Below are 19,921 nucleotides of genomic sequence, written 5' to 3'. Positions count from 1 at the left end.
CTCCAAAATCCGTACTAACCCCTACTCTCTCTTCTGTTCTTTTTCTGGTTTTCTGTGATGGCAACCTGCCCCACCACCACCTAATCAAAGCACCATGATGTCCCTACATTCATGGATTAAAGGCCAGAAGTCCACGTGACCATCATCATCAAGTCCTTCCATGAGAACCCTGAATACAATGAGGACTGATCATTTATGTTAGGTAGAATTCCTAGAGAGGACTGGGCGGTCTCATGGTCTGGAACCCCTGCAGATTTTATTTTTTCTCCAGCCGTCTGGAATTTTTTTTTTGTTTGTTTTTTCTGTCTTTCCTGGCCATCGGACCTTACTTTTATTCTATGTTAATTAGTGTTCTCTGATTTGAATTCTTACTTTGTCTTTTTTCTCTTTCTTCATCATGTAAAGCACTTTGAGCTACATTATTTGTATGAAAATGTGCTAACAGTCACAATAATATAATATAATATAAATAAATGTTGTTGTAGTGTAACATATTAAGGGTTTGTAGTGGTGCATGAGTTTTTAAAAAAAACGCAACAATGTAGCAGTGGCTTGTGGTTGTGGGTGGTAGCATATGAATATTTTATGACAAAATTGGCCATATATTTACGATCAGTTTAGCAAATTTCCTCAGTGACGCATGCAGGTTGCTGATCAAGGCACTTGGGCCCAAACAGTATAAATGAACCTGAGTAGGTAAGTGAGCATGATGGAGTGAGCTAGCCGGTGTAATGGATGGGAGCCTTCACGGTCAGGAAGTGAATGAAGGGAATGGCACTTTGGGGCAGATAGCTACTGGTGAGTATTCAGGGAGCAGAAGCAGCCATAGGGCTTCAAGGGTCATCCTATGGACACAGAAGAAAGATGTTGAAATGACAGAGCCGGGCTTAGGCATCCAGATGGGTGACCAGCTGAGGTGGCTGGAATGCAAGCCAGTTTTAAAAGCTGACCGTGCTTAACCGGTGTCTTGGGTCATGCCTGGTGGGTGAATGGGGTTGGAGAAGAAAAACACTGACCTGAACAACCTGATTGCTGTAGCTGTCCTAGTCATGACTATTGATGACACAGGAACAAGGAAATGGTAAGGGAGTAGGCAATCCAGGAATCACAAGCCAGTAGGGCTAGTTAGAGTGGTTTTTAGTGGAATCCAGTGTGCAGCAGGCATGTATCATCTCTCCCATTCTCATCATTCATAGAACAGCTAATAAACCTAGAGGCATCCAGTGAACCCCATTATCCCAGCTTGAAAATCTTGACTTTGCTGCCCTCTCCTCAAAATTACACCATTTGCAGGAGAAGACAGACTGAACACCTTTGCCAAGCAAACAGGCCAAAGCATCAATACCTATAAAACACAAGTGATGTGCATAAATGCCAATCCTAGTGCACCTATCACATCAAGTGATGCTCCGCTCAAATACATTGAGACATTTACACATCTTGGCAGTCTTTTTAGTAAGGTCAATGAAGCACAAAAAGACATCAGAGCAAGACTTGGGAACGCATGCAGCACTTTCACAAGATTTCAGCCCATCTGGAAATTCAAACAGTATACCCTAAGAACAAAGGGAGACGTGAAAAAGATCAATGACTTCCACAATGGATGCGTCAGGATCATCTCTCATATCTACTGCCTTGAGAAGATCTCTAATGAAGACCTTTACAAGAAAACTAAGAGCCAGAGTATGGTATTGGAGATCAAGCACCGACGCTTAAGATGGCTTGGCCACATCCTCAGAATGGTCCAAAACCGTGTACGTAAGGTTGCTCTTAGATGGTCACCACTTGGGAACGCAGACAAGGCCGGCCTAAAACAACCAGGTGGAGAACTGTGATAAATGAGCTGAAGGAGATGGACCTAACATTGGGTGATAGAGACACCTTACGTGCCTTTCGAATTAATCTAATCTAATCTAATCTATGATGAGATTATATCATCTTCATGATGAAATGCTTTAAAGCATTTATTGTGTTACATTTATAGATAAAGTGATAAGGTAATATAAATAAATTAAAATGTTAATAATTACAGATTTATAAGTTAATAACATGTCTATGTTCTATAAAAGTTTTAAGGGCTTGTTGTTCTATGGTTGCAGCTAGCTTTATTTTCACAGTGATGTTTTCTGTGTTGCAATTGGTTATGTGGAGAAGTGAGAAGAACAAAAGACAAAGAGAATATGGTTACAATAAAGAAAGCACACTCAGAATAACATCCATTGAATCCTATGTTTGTATCTTCGACAACTAGCTCAAACAACCAGCACTTGCATATTATTAAAATAAAACCATTGAGTTTTAGCTGATACCCATTCACACACCCAGCCTCTTGGAACCTCGTTACACTTTCAATAAAGGATCTCTGCATTAATTGTACAAGTGATTTTGTAGTCACTAAGGACTTTTTACTGTAGCAAAGTGCTATGGGAGTACCCACAATATCTTCATGTGAGCCAAATGGATGGTGTGAAAGGGAAGAAATATACAGTTTGTTGGTAGACAGCTACTCAATGTTAGCAGGTATCTTCCTCATGCTTGCATATTGACATTTGTAATTTATCCTTAAGCGGCATCCAATGATCAAGGTAATATAATAGAGAATATCAGTAAACCCACAACGTGAGGAAGGTATGGGCATAGCTACTGTATGGAAAATATACTGCTGTATTTACATTACACTAGATTTATATTTTTTGTGTTTATTTCAAAAAACTTTGTCTTATTGTGTTTATGATTATGATGTTATGTTTACTTCATATTACATTTTACAACATTTTTTTTCATTCCACAGGAGGATTAAAGTCACTTTTTTATGAAAGTACTGGCAATCAGATTCATTGTTCATCAAAAACAATTTCCTGTTGAATACAGTATAAGCAGATGAGCCGCAGGTGGAAGGAGATAATAGTTGCACCGACTTACCATATTGCAGACCAGAGTAACTGACATCACACCAGAAGTGGGACATCTGCATAGTGTAAGCCCTCATCCACGCATTTTACATGGTCACTGTTACTGAAACATTATAAGCAGGGTTTTATTTTGTGTGAATTATTCAATGTTCATGTATGCAGTAAACTACATTGATGGCCATTTTATTTTCTTTTTCAGTTTGTATTTTTGTTTATCAGGGAAGTGGGGCTTCCAATTACAATAATGGATATTCAAGATGTAAAACATTTGTTTTGCATTAAAGTTTATGAATGCCTAATCCTGGTGATCTTTGAATCTGTTAAGATTATTCATAATTTAAATGTACAAACATATTACTTTGTTATCAGAGGTTGGTCATAAGATAATAAATAATTAATGAAATAAAAATCTGATTGATTTTATAATGCCATAAATGATTTTAATATGGATATGTTACTGTACTGATTATTCAGATTAAAAGTCAGATTAAAGCTTAACTGGGTACTTAAAACTGAAAATTCCTCTCAGAATTCCAAGATCCTCCTTTCAGAATCTTCCCTGGTGCCAATCCTGTAAAGTACCTATTGAGACCATAGAGAAGGAAGATTTAAGAACACTGAATGCAAAATATGAATCGTCTGACTTTAAACACAGTATGTCCTATTATGGTGAATGTTACAAAACAATTACCCGCACATATCATGCAGACTGTTAAAGACAAGAAAAAGCAATTATACGCAAATACACACGAACATATATCATGATCAGTGATACAGTAAGTGCAGCAAGAGCTTTATCTTTCCTAATATAAAACAGTCAAACAGAAAGAGCGACAGAGAGCAGTGTTTACTGACTAGTAGCCACAGGCAAAGCAGGCAATACATGTGATGGAAAGTAAAAATGAGCAGAGGAGATATAAAACAAAATAATTGGAAGAAACATATTATTTGAGCTTTATCTTAGAGACACAGCTAAAATGGGTTGTGAAAAGAACAGCCTTGACACATACAAAAAGGTTTGGGGGCAGCCATCCATAGACTGTCCCTGGCTGCAATTGGGTCCGGAACTGAACTGACGTATTGCAGGAAAGATTGCGTTTTTAAATAGTCAGGCCGGAAGTGACCTCATCTTGGTGCCAAAACCCGAAGTGACGTAGTCTGTGGCGCCAGAACTGTAAGTGATATTTTCCGGAACCAGAACTGTCGCCAGCAATGTGGAATCAGACCAGAGATAACGGAATTAGGTTTAATGTACCCCACCACCCCCTGGCATGGCGTAGAATTACCTTCACCTGGTCGCTTCAGCTCTCTCCTAGTCGAGTGTATGTGACAGTGTATATACATTTCTAAATGTTACTGATCTGCAATCTAAAATGTATTTAATGTTCTTTAAGAACAATTATCGCATTTTGGGTCAAAATAATGTCAATATCAATTTAAATCCATAACTCCCAGCCCTAGTGACCAGCAAATGGTAAAGAAGCAGTAAAACAATATAGCTACACCCATGTATAAAACTTACAAAATGGTGGCAGAACAAGAGAAATTTAAAATTCCTTCAAGAAAAAACAAATAACAAATCAGATCAGATTGAAAGCACAAAAAACGCTCCGAAAATCATGACAAACTCGAAGAAAGTTAAAGTGCCTTTCTGATCAAAACAGTGTTAGAGGAAGTGGCAATCACAGGAAGAAAACAAAGCACCAGTAAATAAGCAAAAAGATAAACAATGTCCTTATTGTCTCTCTAGACACACCTATACAGATCTTTTGCCTATATCTCATGTGAACAAGTCTTTTGCCACAAGAATTTATATTTTCCAATGCTGGTACATGTTGTTAATGTCTATCTACATGTTAATTATTTTTATTGTTCTATTACTGTTCCATTCCATTTGAACTAGTGTGCTGTTGATGTGTCACCCATTGAACAATCTCTCCTCTCCTCCTCAGTGATGTGTAACACAATGCAACTAGTTTAAGGACCGAAAGCTCTTAAAAAAACAAGCAATTTAGATTTTTCAGTTAGGATTGAGATCTACTGCAATGAATTTTAACTTTGATTTTTGGTATTCGTTTTTCTGACTCTGTATTTTCACTTTTAGGCTGTCCTTAGATAATCTTTTCCCACTTCTTTACAGTAATTCATTTCATGGTCAGTTCATTTTTTTTCCTTCTTGGGGTCTGATTTTGTATTTTCCAGCAAGTTCCCTATATTGTATTGTGAAGTGGTCAACCCATTGCTTAACTTACCTGTCTTTACCCACACTCAAATTCTGACTCTCCACTCACTGTGCTGTTACCAGGAAACTGCCTTTAAGTGTCATCATGGGGTTCCGACCACAGCGTAATAAGAGCAAGCCCAAAGAACTTACTTATTTTATGACCTGGCAGATCAGAATCTTTCTTTAAGGGCTAGGTAGAAGAAGTATCCATAACCAGGTCAGTAATGAGTGCACAAAAGAAATCAGGCCACACAACAGTCAAAACGCCAACAATTTGCAAACCTTTCTGAAAACATGCTTTCTCTCTGTCATTATGTGTTACTGAGTGGTAATTGAAGGGTAAAAATGGCAAATTTATCCATTTACAATTCCATGTACAACACAATAGGGTGTGCAGAAAATGGAGTCTAAATACTTCCTGAATCTACTGTATGTAGTAGGCACCTTGGCTGTTTTTTCAGTTTTCATTGTCTATTTGTAATCAAAACGTTTCTTAGTTCTAATTTTATCAGCCATTTTCCCGGCCCTCCATTTTGCTATTTAATTTATGACCACCATTAATATCCATCGTTTGGATCTGACCTCCAGGCTACTTACACAGGGTTGTAAAGGTAAATCTAATGTGCTTTAAACTTGATAGTACATATTTAGGTCGCTAATGGAGTAGGCATAGGTGACAAATATGGTTCTGGGGTTGATTGAGCTTAGATGATAAATAAAATTTCTAATTATATCTGAGAAACTATAAAATATAAATCAGAAGTAGAGCTAAGGTTATGTAATGTACTTATATGACAGAGACAATAATAAGGCACAAAAAAAACTGTTAAAAAAAGAGCATGGTGATTTATTGTATCATTTTGAAATTCTAGATTATGAGAAAATGAATGGCTATTTTGTCATTTTATATCAGATCGGGAGGACAGAAATTTTGCATTTCCTATGTGTTATATGTTCATAAACTCAGCCACAGGGGATGCACAATCCAGTGTGTTTCTTCGTGCCGGTCCCATGCCCGGATAAATGGTGAGGGTTACGACAGGAAGGGCATCCAGTGTAAATTTTGCCAAATCAATATGCGGAGAGATGATCCGCTGTTGCAACCCTTAACAGGAGCAGCCGTAAGAAGATTTGTTATATTTTTATATATATTATATTTTCATACATATTTTACAGGGTGAGGCATCTTAGTGGCCAAATTAGCACTCCAAAGGTTCAGTAAAGAATAAAGGCATTTGTTTTGAGGTAGAATAACATGTATGACAATTAATCTTCTATTGGAAGGGACAAATACAAGGAGACACAAGAAGGAGCGGATACTAATATGTTTAAGACCGTCTTAGATTAACCAAACCCTGAAGAAAAAGCAAAAAATGGGCCTACTTTAGGATTACTGGGTTGTGATTAAATGTTCATAACCAATTTCTGAGTAAGGACCAAAGAAGAGGACACCAAACTATATAGTGTGGACCCAAGATGCAGAAACAACATTTTCTAGGCTTATATATTGATTTTCCTTTCATTCTCTAGACTAATGTGTCTGAGGTAGGAATGGAAGCATTGCACTAGTCTTCAAACGTGGTGTGAAGGTGTCCAGTTTATTCTTCACTCTTAATAATTTCTACATGGCCACTCACCACTAACTAGTTTACAGTCAGCATTCTATGAACATGACACAAAGTAATCACTTAGGATGGAATTAAAGTTAGTGAAAGGCTACATTCACTATTTTTGTTTGCCATAGCAAAGAGCTGATGTTTACATGTGGTTATTAAATGTGTTTATTGTTTGCATAATTTATATAATATGGGTTACATATACATTCAATTTTTGAACCCAAGTCCAAAGTTTCAGGTTTAGACATTTTCCTTGCACTAACCCGAAAGACTAAGAAGTCAGGATATATAATAAGAGAGACATTTCAGGCTGGTGGAAAAGTACCCTAGAAACTAAGAGTGGTGACCTAGACTTCATGTTTAGAGTCTTAGTCAGTGATGGAGATCTCCAGTGCCTGGTCTAACTGAGTATAGCCAAGTCGCTGGTCATAAAATACAAGTGGAGTAAAGCATGTAGAAATTCAGGAAGGAAAGGGAAGTAGGTTTCTATGTACTTGGGACCATCAGAGTGGGAGTTTCAGGCACAGAATACTGGAATGCTGTTAATCACTGAAAACAACTGAAAGAAAAAGTTTGCATCTGTCCTTTTAAATATGTGGCAGATATTATTACTACAAGGCCCTAAGGGTATTCTGGTGGTATGCTGGTTTGCATATGGTTCTATGATCTCATATATACGGCACCTTCAGAAAGTATTCAGACCATATCACTATTTTTTCAAATTTTTAATGTTGCAGCCTTAAGCTAAAATATATTACATCATTTTCTTCCCTCATCAAACAATTCTCAATACCCCAGGATGACAAAGCAAAAACAGGATTTTTTGCATATTTATGAGGAATGATAAAATCTGAAATATTACATTGTCACAAGCATTCAAATCCTTTACTATTACACTTGAAATCTAGCTCAAGTTCATACCATTCAATTGATCATTATTGGGATAATTCTACACCTTGTTTGGAGTCCACTTGTGGTCAGTTCAACTGGTTGCACATGATTTGGAAAGGCACACACTTGTCTATAGAAGGCCCTACAGTTGACAATCTGTATCAGAGCAAAGGTCAAAGGAAATACCTGTAGAGCTTAGAGATTGGATTGTGTTGACACACAGATCTGGTGAAAGCTATAAAAAAATCTGCAGGACTGAAGGTATCAGAAAGAATAGTGGCCTCCATAATTTTTAAATGAAATAAGTTTGGAAAAACCATGTCTGTCTAGAACTAACTGTACAGTTAAACTGAACAATCAGTGGAGGAGGGCATTAGTAAGAATGATGATGAAGAATCCAATGGTCACTCTGGCTGAGCTCCAGAGATCCTGTGTGGACATTTGAGAAACTTCCTGCAGGGCAACCACCATTGCAACACTCTGCTAATCTATGGTAAAGAGGTCAAACAATACATGATTGCCCACTTGGTCTGCAAAAAGGCACCTAAACGACTTTCAAACTTTGAGTAACAACATTCTCTGGTCTGATTGAACTCTTTGGCCTCAATTCTAAGTGTCACATCTGCAAGAAACTACCTGTTCAATGCTATTCCAGCGGAAAAGCATGGTGGTGGCAGTATCATGCTGTGGGGTTCTTTTTCAGTGGCAGAGATTGGAAGACTAGTAGGGGTTGAGTGAAAGTTGAATGGGGCAAAGTACAGAGATGTCCTTAATGAAAACCTCCTCCAGAGTACTCTGGACCTCATACTGTGCCAAAGGATCACCTTTCAGCAGGTTAATGACTCTAAGCACAAAGCAAAGACAACACAGTACATGGCTCTGGTGATGTCCTTGAGTTGCCCAGCTAGAGTCCCAGGATTTTAACCCATTTCAACATTTCTGGAGAGACCTAAAAACAGCTGTGCACTGAAAGGCTCCATCCAATCTGACAGAGATTGAGAGGATGTGTAGAAAAGTAGGGCAGAAAAATACCCAAATCGAGGCGTGTGAAGCTTGTCACATCATACTTAAGAAGACTTCAAGCTGTAACTGATGCCACAAGTGACAAAGTACTGAGTGTAGGGTCTGAATACATGAGTCAGTGTGCTATTTTAGTTCTTTATTTTTGTTTTAAATTTGCAAAAATTTCTAAAATCTTGTTTTTACAATACCATTCTGACGTTCTGAGTGCCTCTTGATGAGAGAAAAATCTATTTAAATATAGCTCAAGGCTGCAATATAACAAAACATGTAAAAAGTGAAAGTACTTTCTGGAGGTACTAAAAATTCTTAAAAGCCAAACACCATGACCTACTTGCCTCTTCTAACAGTCTATCTGAAAGAAGGAATATCAATGAAAGAAGGTAAAGGACATTGCCAAAAATTAAAAAGAAAAGCTTGGAGCTCAGGAAAGATAATAATAATACTATATTTACCCTTGTTTCAAAATACGGGTCTTGCATTTAAATTAACAAGCAGAAGTATTCAACATCAATTTTGAGCTCAAAGTATCCTCCTGTCTCCTTTGAATACATTAAAACATTTAGGCAGTATACAGTATATCTTATTTTTATTTTTAGGGAAAGATACAGGGATGCACATGATACCATATCTACCCCCAAGTAAACTGATGCAAAAAAATGATTAAAAAATTCCAATTGAGTAGCTTAATATTCAATTACTTTGACATTTTATAGCTCTGCTAATTACAAAGTCCAGGCAGGTGGGCCATCATTGCTATCATTTATGTCTAAGTAGCAGTAGCAACAACTGCTGTATGTGAATTACTGATAAGCTAATTGTGTCCCAAATCAGGCTCTGTGGTACCAGTAGGGCTTCCATAATGGCAGCAATGAAGCTTGTTAGGTAGGAAAGCTAATTGACTTTTAATGGTTCGATAGGATTTGTCCTCTCTGTTTAAGCTTTTACTTATCTTGCTGTTAAATGACTTGCAATTTTTCTGTTAATAATTCATGTTTTTTTTTTTACAAGCAAACTAACCTCCTTGAAATCCAATCTTTTCATATCACATAAGAACAGAAAGCAGTGCCTTAACACTTGATAGAGCAGAAGGTTAAAAATCTGAACAGTGAGGCAGAGAGAGAGAGAAATGATTTGTGATGAATGTGTTCCTGCACATGCACAGTACTGTTAGAAATGTCTAAACTGTGAATTTAATGTTAGGCCTTGTTGGCATTCTTTGCATAGCGCTGAAGTTAACTAAGGGCGTTGACCTGCTGACAGTGCAGAATGAACTGGTGTCATCCCATTTGATGCATGGGTTATAGTGCATAAAGGAAAAGCTGCATTTGCTGTGTTATTTTCTGCATGAATAGCTGAACTGACAAGGCTATCATTAGTGCACCGGTGTTGTAATGTTTTAATATCATGCAATGCGTCATTCTGTCTTTGAACTCTTATAAAAGGACAGGTAGCTGGGAATCATTCAGAAAATAAACTGTGTTTTCACTTTAAATAGGTTGGGAATACATCTAACTGCCATTTTTCTTTCTAATGAAATTTGAAAATGTATGTCCATATCCTGCTCTAAATTTATCAGCCCCATTTTTAACTCATTCATCTTTCATCCATCCACTCAGTTCACTTTTTCAATTAATTTGTCAACAGAGTTTTAACACAAGGCAAGAACAAACCAGGGATGGACAACAAGTTTACTCACTCTCATGGCAACTCTCAGTCATACAATTAAGAAACACCAATTAATCTCACGTGTAAGTGTTTGGGGTATAGGAGGAAACTACAGTACATGGAGACCCTAGATGTAGAAACTGTTGACACTTTTTCTATAGTGTCGTTTCTTGTGACTGAAGACAGAGAGATATAATTAAAGTTAGTAAAAAAATCTTTTATTGATACACACCAGGCAAGGGTAAGATGACAGAGAAGCACAGTCCTAGGACACCTGCCCTTCATCTGCCTCGAGGGGTCGGTGTCCCAAATCTTTTATAGGGCCTTTGTCTTATGACTTTGGTTGCACAAGAATTTCAAACCGTTACATCTTACAACATTTTGCTTGGATCAGCATTTACCACATCCTTTAAGTTCATCAGTTGGTCACTTGTGTTTTTTTGTTCGTTAGGAGAAACAAGAAGTTGCACTTGTCATGTGCACTATGGACAAGACAGGGTCTGCATGGCTTTTGTCACGTACACAAGATTGATCAATACTGTTTATTATTTTTCCACAATACTTAAACCTATAAGGCAGCACTTCTGACCAAAAGTCACAAACATTTGTGTTTTTGCATTTAGAAATATAAAGTGGCATACTTGTCATATTTTACCAATAATTAAAAAAACATTTTGTGCAGTACGAGTTTCTATAGCTGCTTGATGCTTTGTGTTTATTATTTATAAATGTCCCTACCTTCTGTATGGATTAATAAACATTAATTTCTGGCATATGTTTGAAGAGTTGGCTTTTGTTCAAGATTACAGTGGATCACAGAGCTCTCTCCAAGGAATATAGTATAGTCAGTACAGCATTAGACCGCACTACAAGGCTGAACTACAGGAGATCAGATTCTTCAATTAACCCAGAATAAATTTCATTGATTTCTGTTAAAACTACTTCATGAGAAGTTATTGACAACTTAAATGAAGGAATGGGATAAAATACTTAGAAATAACGTTACTTCTCAAGATAGTGTTCTGCTATATAATGGAGTATGGTAGGCCACTAGGGCAAAATGAAGGATCAGGAGACAAAAACAAATCAAAAAGTAGCAACCAAGTAAGCAAAAGACCAAGTGACTAAAGCCAACCTGTGAATCAACCATACAGTCAAAAGGAACCTACACCTAAACTCAAAACCAAAATCTGGATTTCAAGTAAAACACTTGCAAAAAATGTTTAGGAATTTGTATAGACAAACTTGGAACCCAGACATATGTAAAAAAATGATCTTAAAAAAATGTCATTTATTCCAGGTTTTGGCACCTACAGAAAATAAAGAAAAGTCATGAGTTACTATTACAAATAAATCTCAAGATGGACATCCAGGCCCCACTGCTTAAAACAGGCAACACTGACTAATCTAAGCAGAACAGTTCCTTTGATCAGTTTATTTGCATAACATATTCAAACTTACATACATACTTTAATATACACCAATCAGTCAGTCATTGTCCAAACTACTATATCCTAACACAGGGTCACGGAGATCTGCTGGAGCCAATCCTAGCCAGCTTAGGGTGCAAGGCAGGAACAAACCCAGCCAGCCCACCGAAGGGCACACACACGGGACAATTTAGAATCACCAATGCACCTAAACTGCATGTTTTTGGACTGTGGGAGGAAACCCATGCAGACATGGGGAGAACATGCAAACTCTACACAGGGAGGACCCAGGAAGCGAACCCAGGTCTCCTTACCGGGAGGCAGCAGCGCTACCACTGCACCACCGTGCCGCCCATTCACCAATCAGAGAACAGACAAATGATATGAACTTCAAACAGCACTATGCTATTAAGAATTATCTATAGGTCTCAGAATAGTTAAAACATTTAAAAATCTTGGGTAAATTACTGGTTCATAGAATAAGACTTCTTATATGTAAATTGTTAGAGAACAAAAAAACCTTAAAATATTATATGATCTCATCTCTATCTGATGTACTAGTACAAATAAAGTCAGGCTGACCTGATTAAACAGGTAGGCACAGCTTCATGATTTTGAATCACTTTTATGATTCATACAGTGGATTTTTCCCTTACGGTCATGATGATGACGCTGACAACAAACTGTCATGGTGACAGATAAACAAAATTGCTCCTGCTAAAAAAACAAGATTGGGATGTGAGAATTTCGAAATAAGACAAAACAGTTTAATAAAAAACCCCAAAACAAAGTGAAAGTATAACCTCAGTAAAAATTCTAAAGTCAAAAAGAAAAATGTATTAAAGGTAAATGCTGCATTGCTTAGTAACTATCATCATATTATAGTTCTAAATATGTAGAAGGGCTCCGTGCCTGTACTAGAGGATGAGCTGATGTCCATTCTCAACCTTTAGCCATGAATGTATTTTCAGACAGAAAATCTGCCTGCAATTTTTAATAATAATAACTAGGCTGACCCGCCTTTTAAGTTGACCACTTCTTAAGGCAATTCAATATGTAGATCAATTTGATATTTTATACAAACTCATTAATTTGGTTATATTGCATTTGAGCAGTATTACTTTAATACTCGTAGTTTCTGTTATTTTTGTGATGAAATTGAAACTTTTTTTCTATATTGAGGTCGCCCCTTTGGAAACCCCTGATATTTACTACGCGGTGAGGCATTTGTACTCCATCAACATTAATTATTTCCAGAGACATAATTTTGTCTATTTTTACAGCACATCGCGCACAAAGGCAAGGGAACAATGGGAGCACCAGAACTCTGCTCACATCATGTCGCTTCTTACCGCAAGCTGCAAGTAGTAAGTCTGTGATAAGCGGAATACCACTACGCTTTCCACTCACGGAAGGACAATCCCGACCGCTTTTATATAGTAAGAAAGAAGAAGAAGATATCGCACAGTCTGGAGTAGAAAATCATCTTTTACCTGGAAAAACGAAACGACAAATCGCATCGTGCATTGCAAAATGGATGGGGCGTGTGTGAAACTCCGCGCCTGCATAGCACTCACGGGACGGAAGGACAATCCCGACGGCTTTTATACAGAAGGATAATAATAATAAGTTTTATTTATAGTATGTAGCACCTTTCATACACTCAAGGACACTTTACAATTCAATAAACACATTAACAAGACAATAGAAATTACATGCAAGAAAATGTAAAATACTCATTGAAAAGATGAGTTTTTAACAGGAGTTTGAATTGAATAAAAGATTTTTCCTCGCAGTGGCTGAGAGGAAGAGCATTCCAAGTTTTAGAGGCTATCATACTGAACGCTCTGCCATGCATAGTTATTAACCTGTATTTATGTACTGTGAGTAAGTTAGCATCCAATGATCTTAATGCACGGGCAGGAGTGTAAGAAAGCAGCAGCGCAGCTTAGACAGATAATGAGGGGCTAAACCATGAAGGGCTTTAAAGGTGAGAAGAATAATTTTATATTTGATTCTTGAAGAAACTGGTAACCAATGTAAATCATAGAGGACAGGAGTGATGTGAGCAGATTTTTTAGTGTGTGTAACTAAACGAAGAGCAGAATTCTAAACATATTATAATCTATTGATATATTTAGTTGGGAGGCCATAAAACAATGCATTGTAATAGTACAGATGGGTAGTGATGAAAGCATGAATGAGTGTTTCAGTATCTTTCACACTGAGGAAAGATTGCAGATGAGGAATGTTATGAAGATTAAAAAAAGTTGTCTGTACTATTGAGCTAATGTGTGGTTGAAAAGTAAGAAGATGACACCCAAATTATCATGAACCCTCATGACTGATGGTGAGGGTTCAACTAGAATCCCATCAACATCAATTTTTAGCCCATGAAGGGTAGAAAGGACAGATTTGGTACCGACTAATAAGATTTCTGTTTTATCAGGACTGAGTTGTAAAAAATTATCTGTCATCCAACAATTGATTTCCCAAATGCAGTCAGTCAGTGCAACAGGTGAAGATGTTGCAGTTGCATCAACACTTACATAAAGTTGTGTGTCATCGGCATAGCAGTGGAAGGTTAAACCATACCGATGAATAATACTCACCTAATGGGAGCATATAGATGTTAAAGAGGATTGAACCTAGAACTGACCCTTGAGGGATTCCTTGTGTGAGTAAAGAAGTGACAGATTTGTATTCCCTAATGAAGACGTAATACTGGCGATCATTTGCATTTTACATTGCATTGCATTGCATTTTACAATCATTTTTGCATTTTGACAATTAGAAAGTCACTGATGGCTACTTCTCAGGAGTATATTTAAACATTATGTTGTACAGTCTGTGGTGGGCTGGTGCCCTGCCCAGGGTTTGTTTCCTGCCTTGTGCCCTGTGTTGGCTGGGATTGGCTCCAGCAGACCTCTGTGACCCTGTGGTTAGGATATAGCGGGTTGGATAATGGATGGATGGATGTTGTACAGTGTAAGGATTTAATCATTTTGAAACACATTTTCAACCTGTCAGATAAGAAGGGCATGTCCTAATTTCTACAAACTAAGTTGTTATAACCAGAGCACTGAACAAAGAAAAAGACAGAAATTTTAAATAACTCAATTATAAAACCACAAAAAAATGTGTGCTTCTTGTTATGGGTCATGAGTGCCCAAGTTATAGTCCACACTCAGAACGCTTACTTGCATGCATCATGGCCACCAAGTGTTTCCATTGTTCTTTTGATCCATCCTCTGAGCATGTCGTCAGAAATTAATACGAAACGCGTTCAAGTTGCAGTACCAGAAAAAATCAGAGTGGCGTATGTGTTCAAGTTTTGGTACGTGATTTCAGCATTGTTGTTTACTACATGTGATGGCAAGCTGCATTACTGCTCCAACAGGATAAATGTTCATGCGTCAATGTTTGATGAATGGTTTGATGTGGTGAATCAAATCATTAAACTTAAAAAATGCTGACATGTGAAAGTATTCAAGTTGCTTTTCTTCATCTATTTCTCACGTAGGTAAAACAAGTGTCACATATTCCCCATTGTAATGATACGATACATTTAAAGATCTAACATACCATCTTCTGTGTCACTGTTGCCATCTGAATGCAAAGAATTTTTATCTTTAACATCTTTCTTCCCACAGCTCAAAACACAGTGAAACTGGATGTTGTTTTGTCACTGTGATGATTTCTTACACTGCCACCTTCTAGATTCCTCTAGATTTACATAAAGTACTCGCGCAAGTATAGTCAGTGCACTGCTTGCATAGCACCAGTGTCTGCATAGCATAACGTTATGTATATTCCCAGCCTTAAGATCAGTAGGTGGCATAAGGGAGGATACATGCTGGATTTAGTAATTGTAGCTGGTTTAAAAGTTGTTGTGAGGCAGGTCATGAACATTGGTATATCTGAACATTTCTGTGTTCTATTAAACAAAACAAATACTGGTAACTAGAACTAAAGAGCAGCATATTGTTAAAAAACATTATTTTAGTGCATTTGCAGTGTCTTAGTTTGCTACTAATCTCATTAATCAGTGCAGATTTAGTGCTTGTCCTATTACAGCTAGCAATATTACCAGTGAAGTGAAACATTTATTTTTTCTAAGGTGAGAACTGCAGCTGATGTAGTGACCCCTAAAAAACTTAAGAAATTGCCTAGCACTAAAATACCTTGGGAAACTCAAAGAATGTCAAATATTAAGAGAAAATGCCGTAGAGCTGCATATAAATGGAGTAAAACCAAATTAGCAGTCCACTACAAAAGCACCTTAGTAAGTGGGTAGGCCTCTCGGGCAGCATCTTTAATTGATTTCAGTCTTACTTAACAGGCAGAAAATATTTTGTCAGTCATGGTGATTGTAGTTCATAGTTCCATGGCACTGTATATGGCTACCTATTCTGAACTCACTGTTATTTGCCAACTATTTGCTTGAATTAGGTCAGATAATCTAAAAACACAATGTGAGCTACCACAGCTATGCAGTTGACACACAGCTTTATCTATCTAATGACCTAATGACCCAGACACTCTAGACTGTATGACCCAATTTCCATCCATCCATCAATCCTCTTCCGCATATCCGAGATCGGGTCGCGGGGGCAGCAGCAGAGCAGAGATGCCTAGACTTCCCTCTCCCCGGCCACTTCTTCTAGCTCTTCCGGGGGAATCCCGAGGCATTCCCAGGCCAGCTGGGAGACACAGTCCCTCCAGCGTGTCCTGGGTCTTCTCCAGGGCCTCCTCCCGGTTAGACGTGCCCAGAACATCTCACCAGGGAGGCGCCCAGGAGGCATTCTGATCAGATGCCCGAGCCACCTCCTCTGACTCCTCTCGATGCAGAGAGGCAGCGACTCTACTCTGATGACTGAGCTTCTCACCCTATCTTTAAGGGAAAGCCCAGACACCCTGCGAAGGAAACTCATTTCAGCCACTTGTTTTCGCGATCTGGTTCTTTCGGTCACTACCCATAGCTCATGACCATAGGGAAGGGTAGGAACGTAGATCGACTGGTAAATTGAGAGTTTGCCTTATGGCTCAGCTCCTTTTTCACCACGACAGACCGATGCAGAGTCTGCATCACTGCAGACACCGCACCGATCCGCCTGTTGATCTCACGCTCCATTCTTCCCTCAGTTGTAAATAAGACCCTGAGATACTTGAACTTCTCCACTTGGGGCAGGATCTCGCTCCCAACCCTGAGAGGGCACTCCACCCTTTTCTGGCTGAGGACCATGGTCTCGGATTTGGAGGTGCTGATTCCCATCCCAGCTGCTTCACACTCAGCTGTGAACCGATCCAGAGAGAGCTGAAGATCACGGCCTGATGAAGCAAACAGGACAACATCATCTGCAAAAAGCAGTGATCCAATCCTGAGTCCACCAAACCGGACCCCCTCAATGCCCTGGCTGCGCCTAGAAATTCTGTCCATAAAAGTTAGGAACAGAATCGGTGACAAAGGGCATCCCTGGCAGAGTCCAACTCTCACTGGAAACGGGTTCGACTTACTGCCAGCAATGCGGACCAAGCTCTGACACTGGTTGTACAGGGGCCGAACAGCCCTTATCAGGGGGTCCGGTACCCCATACTCTGGGAGCACCCCCCAGAGGATTCCCCGAGGGACATGGTCGAACGCCTTTTCCAAGTCCACAAAACATATGTAGACTGATTGGGCAAACTCGCATGCACCCTCCAGGACCCTGCTAAGGGTGTAGAGCTGGTCCACTGTTCTGTGACAAGGATGAAAACCACACTGTTCCTCCTGAATCCAAGGTTCGACTATTTGACGGACCCTCCTCTCCAGGACCACCGAATAGACTTTTCCTGGAAGGCTGAGGAGTGTGATCCCTGTGTAGTTGGAACACACCCTCTGGTCCTCCTTCTTAAAGAGGGGGACCACCACCCCGGTCTGCTAATCCAGAGGCACTGTCCCCGATGTCCATGAGATGTTGCAGAGGCAGAATCTTGTGGAACTCCGGGCGTATCTCATTTACCCCTGGGGCCCTGCCTCCAAGGAGTTTTTTGACCACCTCGGTGACCTCAGTCCCAGAGATGGGGAGCCCACCTCTGAGTCCCCATGCTCTGCTTCCTCATTTGAAGGCATGTTAGTGGGATTAAGGAGGTCTTTGAAGTACGCCCCCACCGACCCACCAACCCACAAAGTCCCTAGTTGAGGTCACCAGCGCACCATCCCCATCATATACAGTTGACACTGCACTGCTTCCCCCTCCTGAGACGCCAGATAGTGGACCAGAATCTTCTCAAAGCCATCCGAAAGTCATTCTCCATGGCCTCCCCAAACTCCTCCCACACCCGAGTTTTTGCTTCATCAACCATCGAAGCCACATTCCACTTGGCCTGCCAGTACCAATCAGCTGCCTGCAGAGTCCCACAGGGCAAAAGGGTCCTGTAGGACTCTTTCTTGAGCTTGACAGCATACCTCACCACCGGTGTGCACCAATGGGTTCGAAGATTGCTGCCACAACAGGCACCGACCACCTTATGGCTTCAAAAATGGCCCATTTAGACTCAATGTACCCCATCTCCCTCAGGACGTGGTCGAAGTTCTGCCAGAGGTGGGAGATGAAGCTTCTTCTGACAGGGTACTCTGCCAGCAGACCCTCACAACACATTTGGGCCTACCAGGCCTGACTGACATCCTCCCCCACCATCGAAGCCTACTCACCACCAGGTGGTGATCAGTATGACCCAATGTCTGTCTTGTATTTTTGAATAGATGAGTAGTAATTTCATCAAGCTAAAGAAGGAAAACCTGAAATCTTAATCATTAGTTAAATTTGAAATATTAGGGTGTCAGAAATAAACTTGAACCCTTAGCATTAAAAGTCAAGGTGGAAGTATTTCGGTGTAATCATTGACTCATTGACCTAAACATTAAATCACATATTTACCGTATTACTATAAATGAATTTTTCCATTTAGGGTACATTGCAAAAGTTAGACCTCTTATAAAATTGCAAAATACTGATAAATACATTCACTCATTTGTTTTTATTTGGCAAGATTACTGTCATGCACTGCTAAGTGGTGGATTGGTTATGATTAGTCCAGAAAGCAGCAGCCAGAATCTTAACTAGAAAAAGAAAATCTGAGCACATCTCCCCAGTTTTACCATTGTTACATTGGTTACCCCATGTGTTTAAGAATTGACTATGATATATAAAGCTTTAAATAATTTTGCTCCTTCCTATATTTTAGAATGCCTATACCTGTACATTACAAGTTGTAACTTTAGATCTTTTAATCTTCAGTCAGCTTGTTATTCCAAGAGCTAAGCATAAAAATAGTAGTCAGGCTCCCTTCTGGTGCTATCTGGAATATGTTACCAACAGATTAACACCAGGCTAACACTGTAGATCATTCTAAAAACCTTTTAAAGTCCTCTTTTTTCATAGCTACATTTTTGTTCTATATTTGAAAAACAGGATATGCATAGAATTATCATACTCTTCAATGAGCCTGCAATCTATACAGTATTAATCTTTACATTTTCTATTTTCTTTTCTGGTTCCAGCACTACCACCTGATCGAAATCCTGTGCAGCCACCTGTAACATTTGAATGAAGGTGGATAACCCAACCTGACACAAGACCCAAGGTATCAAATCCTCGAAGACGATGCCTAAAAAACCAATAAAGAACTACTAAAGAATATTTAGGTGTTGTAGAATCACCAGAAAGGGCTGGGTGGTCTTCTGGCCAGGATCCCCTAAACAAAAAGATTTTGTTTTTAAATTTGTTTTTATCTCCACCGTGGCCAACTGAGCTTATCATTGCACTTAGAGACTAAAAAATATATATATATTTATATATATTGTGGAGCCGAACCGGACACAGACAGGCGGACATGTTGTTTTTCACCACCACACGTATTTATTTACAAAATTTACAATATTTAAAGGTCACTCAGACCCAGTCTTGTGCACAAATATCCCCAACACACAGTCCTGGACACACAAATGCCTTCTCTTCGGGCCGCCTCCACACTCTCTTCTCGTGCCTTGTCCTTCTTCCACCTGACTCCAGCCCTGAATGAAGTGGTTTCCGACACTCCCCCGTTGGCGGAAGTGCCGGCTGTTCTCCCGGCAGCTCACTGGGTCTCCTTCTTAATCTTCCCCCCAGTACGTCCTGA

General features: G+C 39.2%; 1 long non-coding RNA gene across 4 annotated transcripts in view; it reads left to right on the top strand.

The window, feature by feature from the left end:
- Positions 1-19,648, top strand: part of LOC120533877 — a 191,598-nt gene extending 171,950 nt beyond the window's left edge. For 3 of the 4 annotated variants that reach the window (XR_005634642.1, XR_005634641.1, XR_005634639.1), the window contains one exon: positions 2,792-3,275. This is a non-coding gene — a long non-coding RNA (uncharacterized LOC120533877). Of the gene's footprint in view, positions 1-2,791; positions 3,276-19,304 lie in introns of those variants that run through there. The other variant, XR_005634640.1, reaches the window with a different exon arrangement.
- The last annotated feature ends 273 nt before the right edge of the window (positions 19,649-19,921 follow it).

The sequence above is a fragment of the Polypterus senegalus genome, chromosome 8 (genome assembly GCF_016835505.1).
Source record: "Polypterus senegalus isolate Bchr_013 chromosome 8, ASM1683550v1, whole genome shotgun sequence".
In the NCBI taxonomy this organism is placed as follows: domain Eukaryota; kingdom Metazoa; phylum Chordata; class Cladistia; order Polypteriformes; family Polypteridae; genus Polypterus; species Polypterus senegalus.
The sequence above is the reverse complement of the archived record's forward strand: the minus strand, read 5'-3'. Positions and strand labels throughout refer to the sequence as shown.